The 5957-nt window shown below is 44.2% G+C and overlaps 1 pseudogene; it reads left to right on the top strand.

Moving 5' to 3' along the window:
• Positions 1-986: 986 nt before the first annotated feature.
• On the top strand, positions 987-1797 carry LOC146776463 (voltage-gated potassium channel regulatory subunit KCNG4 pseudogene; annotated as a pseudogene).
• Positions 1798-5957: the final 4160 nt, after the last annotated feature.

Here is a 5957-nt window from a genome sequence, read left to right as displayed (position 1 = left end):
GCACGGATGCCTCTACGCAAGCCAGAGCCCCAGGCTCATTGGGGAGGCTGCCTCCTCCGCAGGGCGTAAAAGCACTCGCACTCCCCTCCACGCGCCGCCCAGATGTGCAGAGGAGGGTCGGGTCCCTATGTGCTCGTGCAGCACAGAGCTCCGTGCACAGCCAGCGCGCGTGAGGTGCGCCGGGGCTGACTGGGGATGCGCACTCTGACAGGTGAACGCACACACGTCCGCGCGCTGCTCCGTGCTGGTGCCATGCCTTCTCTTAGTGATGCACACACCCCGTGTGCGTGCGGGAGGATGTAGAGCTGACACAGGAGGAGCGAGGGGGAGCTGCTGGCATGCCGGAGCCCGCCCCAACGCGCGGGGCTGCCGAAGTTCTGTGCTGACTGGGGGAAGTCACTGCAAGTCAAAAGATGCCTCGTCCCCTCTCTCTGATGGGGACTGCAAAAGCACTTCACCGCCGGGACGTGTCGGGGAGCTACGTCGGGCGTATGGCTAACTGAGCACAGAGTAAGTCGGAATATCAATCAATTCATGTGCTGACAAAAGTCAATTAGGTGTTTGCGTGACTGTATGTGCGTGTGTGTTTAGATGTATGTGAAAATGCATGTGGCTACTGACACTGATGCACATGGAAATACAGTTAATTTTAAATATACCTGTCTGCCTTCGTAGTACTGTAAAGAAACAGGTTTTACAATTGTATCGCGTGTGTATTTGTTCGTGTTGTGTTCCAACATGTGATTCGATGCATGTTCTTTTTCGGTAAATAGGAAACAGGAAAGGATTTAAACGAATTATTTCACATCTTATATAGTAAAGTCACTCTTTAAATAGATATTAAGATACTTTGCATTCAAATTGAATTGGGACCAGAGGTATATCTTATGCTAATTGTGTTCTTGTAACTGCACTTGTCAGTTGTCACTTGCTTTTGATGTTCTTTTCTGACAGTGAGTTTCCTTTCCTCCTTCTGACAGTCCCGTCCAATGCTATGATCTTCGATGAGGAATACACGCACATGCCACCGCCATGCCGATTATCTCTGGAGGTAGCGAACAAGATTATAGTAACCTTAGCTACACCTCCAGCAGCACCTTGAACCAGTTCTTCCCGGTGGCTGTAGAGTCACAGACCATCAAAGGGGTCCACTATGAAAGGGCTTGGAGGATATACCGCCCCGAAGATCTCTATACAGCCGACCAGAAACACGAGCTCATCGTCAACGTAGGAGGCATCAGATACTTGGTGCCGTGGAGCACCTTGGATGACTTTCCCATGACCAGGCTGGGGAAATTGAGGTTCTGCAGCAATTATGAGGAGATTATCCAGCTGTGTGATGACTACGACGAAGACACCAACGAGTTCTTCTTCGACCGAAACCCATGTGCTTTCAGCATGATCATGAGCTTCCTGGCAGCAGGGAAGCTGAGGCTTTTGCGAGAGATGTGTGCCTTAGCCTTCCAGGATGAACTCAGGTACTGGGGAATTGAGGAGTCCAACTTGGAGCAATGCTGCCTGAGAAAATTGTTTCAAAAACTCGAGGAGTTAGCGGAAGTCCGCCAAGAAGAGGACATGCAGAGGAACAGGGAAACTATCTGTGTCTTGGACGATGACACGCGGATGGGTCAATTTATGACCAAACTGAGGGATATGGTGGAAAACCCACAGTCAGGACTGCCTGGGAAAATATTTGCCTGCCTCTCCATCATTTTTGTGGCCACCACGACTGTGAGTCTCTGCATTAGCACAATGCCAGATTTAAGGGAGGAGGAAGACAGGGTAAGTTCCTCTTAATCACATAAATCTGTTATTGCTTAGTGGTTCTGAAGAAATATAATTCTTGCTTAACCAGCAAATAGCCTCTTGAAAGAGACAGACGATCATTTCATATAAGTGGTATAAGAGTTCACCCACTTGACTAACATGAAAGCTAACTGTTCTTCACTCAAATCAAAGCCAAACTGACTTTATTGAGATAAAATCTAACTTTTGTTATTTGAATTCGAAGATACAGTTCTGTAATTCGTATAAGAGCTAACCTTATGTAGGTTGGATAAAAACCTAATTTTTCCTGTTTGGGTAGAATAAATATTTTACCTCATCTAGACAAAAGCTAATTATTTGTGGTTGTGATCAAAGCTTTCTTTTATTGATTGAAATCAAAGCAACTTTATTTGACTGGAATTATACACATATTATACACATACTTTTTGTGAGTTGGACCAATACTTTATTAACCCAGCTGAAAACACTGTAACGTTTACCTGGTTTAAATTGAAGTTAAACTTCATTAAGATCAGAGCTAACTTTACTTGAACGACTCAAAATGTAACTTTACTGGATTGATCATGAAGCCAACCTCTGAAATAAAGGTAAAACCCATAATTGAGATCAAAGTGCAAAATACTCGATTAAGATCAAACCTAACTTCATTTGAATGAGACTCAACCCTGCTTTGCCCAATCGAGATCAAAGGTAATTCTTCTAGATTGAGACCAAAGCCATCTTTACTAACCCTTGCACTACGTGGAACTCCGCGAAGGGCAAAAAAACCTCTGCCACACTACGTGGAGCTCCACAAGCGGCGGAGTACGATTAAAAAAAATGCCATTCGCGGTGATTGCACAATGCCGGATCCTTGTTCACACTGTGCAATCATTGCGAACGGCATCATGCACAGCGTAAGCGGTCCCTGCTTGCCTTTTCTGCCGCTTGAGTAGATTTTTACTTGAGCGGCAGCTTTCTCAATGCAAACGGGCTGTTTCTCAACGCGAGCGGTTGCGAGCATACGTGACCGCTCGCAATGAGAAACCTGACCCCTCCGCATTGAGAAATCTTGCCAGGAGGTTGATTTTCCAGGCTCGTGCTCGCCAATTTGATGTTGGCGATCACAAACGAGGAAAAATCTCCCCGGAAGGTTGATTTTCCTCGCTTGCGGTCGTCAACTTGACTTTGACGAACACAAGCGAGGTAAAAAACTCCGCTCCGCTACACGGGGCAAGTTTTTCAGAACTCCGTGAGCTGTGCATAACGTGGAGTGCAGAAAACTCCGCAAACTCCACAAGCGGAGCGGAGTTCACCGCTCAGGGTTAATCTTTAATTGGTTAAGATCAACTTTATTCGATTTAATCAAAGCTTTGTTTCTTGACCGAAATTAAAGCTGTCTTTATTGAATGCAATAGGAGTTACTTTACTTGCAAAAAATCAAATGTTTGTTTTGATTGTGTTCATTATTAAAGTTAACTGGTTGAAATCAAGCCATCCTCATTTGTTTGCCATCAAAGCTCAACATTACTTAATCGAGATCAAGCCACATTAAATTCATTGATATGGATCTTAACTTTACTTCATCAATATGAGAACTAACTTTGCTTGATTGAGGCGAGAGCTACTCAAACGAGATTACAATTGGCTCAAAATAAGAAAGCTACTTCTTTTTGTTTGCATCAAAGCTAACACAAATCTATTCAGGACACAATTAGAGATGTGATATCTCACTGAATGAAACACAAATCAGATTTTCAGAATATCAACAAAGAACTTTGACTTAAGTTGGTGTGTAATAAGAGTCAGGGGACATTAAGTTTATCTCAGTGGAGTTAGGTTTTCGGTGGCTAGTCTGAAAAACAACTCAATAAAGCTACATTTCCACGATTTATATTGAAGAAGGGTACTTTTCTGAGCTGTGATATTAGCTTTAACAGATTGAGATAAAAGCAATTGTTTTGCTTGATTGAGATTAAGTTTGCCATGTGATCATAATTCAGTTCACCAAGCCCTCAAACTGATAACTAATTCTACCTGTTACCAAGGGCCACCAAGGGCTTTGTAATGAGGAGATGAAGTCCTCCATCACCTCTCATGGCATGCTTCATCATCGGGCTTTCCTCTCATCTTCATCATATCGTTGTGTTGAGATGGGCTCAACCACATAGTGAGAGCTCAAGGTAATATAATTAAGGATCCATTTTTTTGAAACATAAAACAATAGCTTTATTCTTGCCCGACCCGAAAGGATTCTAACAATTAACATTACAGGATGGTAATGGGTTTGCACTGATCTGCCATCCTCAAATATTCCTTTGTAAAAGAGTAAACTAGTCTGTCAAAAAGTCTAGTACGATGCTCGACTGAGGAAGGAAGTTTCAAAGAAAGAAGCGTACTATATGTTCATTAATCTAGCACTCAACACTTGGCGTTCACAGGGTGGAAAGATATCTCTTCTGAAAGCTGTATGTGGATATCTGGCTAACAAGTTGGGTTCAACAAGTCTGGTGAAATACGTAGGAGCAAGCATGTTTGTGTACTGTGCTATGCAATAAGCACAATACTTCACAATTGTCTCTCCTGGGAGCCCTGCCCAGATGTCATTAGAACATTGCAAATGTTATATTGTCACCTCAAAGATGAGCAGAATATCTTGGTGCTTGAGAATTAAAGGATACACCTTAGGAGTCAGTGACATTAAAAGGAGTGTTTTGTTATGCCGGGTACATGTAGGATAAAATATAAGATACAAAAACATCGAACATCCAGGTTGCGGACCTGGAGTACGGCTGTTCGAGGGGTCTGTTGTCAGTAAGGGGTTAGCTTCCCCGACCAATGAACACCAGTTCAGTTTTAGCATGATTTAGTCATAGCCAGTTGTTCCTCAGAGAAAAGGGGATTTGGACTTTGCCCATTCACATGTGTCACTCGTCCCTCCCCTCTTTCCATTAACCAACCCCACTACCACACATTACACAGACTCATTTTCTGGAGAAAAAAAATGGCACAGTACATTAACAATCATTCATTGCACAAGTACACCCACCTGTGCGCGGCACACTTATTGATAAGACCTTAGTTATCAGTTCAGTAGTTAATTGATTTTTATTTAGGGGACACTCTTTGGTATCGGGCTTAATCTTGCTACTAATATCTGCTTAATAGCCTGTTCTGTCCCAGGCCATGCCACAAGCTCAGTGCCTGCCTTGAGTCTTCCCTTGTTCATCCCATTCTCCACCAGGGACACCGCCATCTGTATCCCAAGGACCCCTCGATCAAGGTACCCCCCTTGCTTACCTTGTAAAGTGACCATCGACCCTCTGGCACTCAGGTGTTTGTGACACCTGCTTTTTCTCCATCGGCCTCTAAGTGTGGGTGGGTGTCTTGTGACCTGTTGTGATGAAGACATAGGGGCAGATCCCTATTTTAAGCGGATGCCCAATCAGGAGATGTCTCCTTTTATGCCAATTTTGTTCCCGCCCTGCTGCCGCAAGCATTTAGGGCCAAGGCATATCTTACCGCCTACCATTCTTCTGGGCTCTGCGCAACTGGCTCCTGCTCCTCGGTCCAGTTTAGGGTCTCGGCCCCTGAGGCCTGCTGTGCTGACTGGGCCTTCGTTGAAACAGGCAGCAATTTAGGAAGAATAAGGGTGCCATAAAAATAAGATCATAAAACCCCGAACTGTGATTTCATAAAATTGTGTGCCGTGGGACGAGACAAGAGTTGAAGAGTGTCAGGATAGGGCAGATCCATATGGCACACCAGGTGAAAGATTGTTGAAGGATAAAAGGAAAGTCAAGAACTTAATAGAAAGGGCTGTATGTATGTATGTGTGCATATGGCATGTCTATAGCCCAAACCTAGCCCAATGGCTACAAAGCTTCATACATGATCAAAAACGATCATAAAGTCAACAAGTAAGAGGAAAGGAAGCTGGGTGGTAGACGGTTAATGCATTGTGATGTGGTGTTCTTTAAAGTGGCGAGCCTTCAACTCGTTCCTAAATTGGAAGACTATTGGAAGGATCCTGATGGATCATAGATGGAAAAGGCTCACTTCTTGTTTTTACTTTTTCACACTTTTTAGTGTGCTTTCTAATGGTGTCCTGGCTGCGGCTGTGCTGAGATCCAGCAGAGACTGGAGGCTTGTATGCAAGATACGCGGGCTTCTGGTCCTGATGGCTTTGT

The sequence above is a fragment of the Triturus cristatus genome, chromosome 12 (genome assembly GCF_964204655.1).
Source record: "Triturus cristatus chromosome 12, aTriCri1.1, whole genome shotgun sequence".
Lineage (NCBI taxonomy): Eukaryota > Metazoa > Chordata > Amphibia > Caudata > Salamandridae > Triturus > Triturus cristatus.
The sequence above is the reverse complement of the archived record's forward strand: the minus strand, read 5'-3'. Positions and strand labels throughout refer to the sequence as shown.